We start from the raw sequence: 463 nt of genomic DNA on the forward strand, positions 1-463 counted from the left end.
TATATATATATATATATATATATATATATATATATATATAGAGCAGATGTTGTGAAATGAAAGTTTTATGCAGTGCAATGTAAATATGGGGAAAGATTTGTCATGGAACGACATTTGCATGGGAATTAATGTTGTAAATTCCACATTCATTTTTAATTCAGCGTGAGGACCTGTGCATTTCCACCCTGATTGGAAAGATAAATGGAGTGGCTTATAATCCTGAAGATTTCATTATGTTGTATGAGTTTTACTAATGGTGAATCGTCCATTTTTACTTCATCCCGACTGTTTCCTCTTGACTAGTATGACATAAGTGATCATTTTTATTGAAGCTTGTTTCTGTCATGGGATAAATAAGGGTAATTGCAACAATTCTGGAAGAATTAGTGGGACACTTGGCGCTCTTTTTTTTTTTTTTTTTTTTTGACCCCCCCCCCCCCCCCCCCCCCCCAACTTTTTTTTT

Source organism: Sinocyclocheilus anshuiensis, unplaced genomic scaffold (assembly GCF_001515605.1).
Source record: "Sinocyclocheilus anshuiensis isolate Anshui unplaced genomic scaffold, SAMN03320099.WGS_v1.1 scaffold1858, whole genome shotgun sequence".
Taxonomy (NCBI): Eukaryota; Metazoa; Chordata; class Actinopteri; order Cypriniformes; family Cyprinidae; genus Sinocyclocheilus; species Sinocyclocheilus anshuiensis.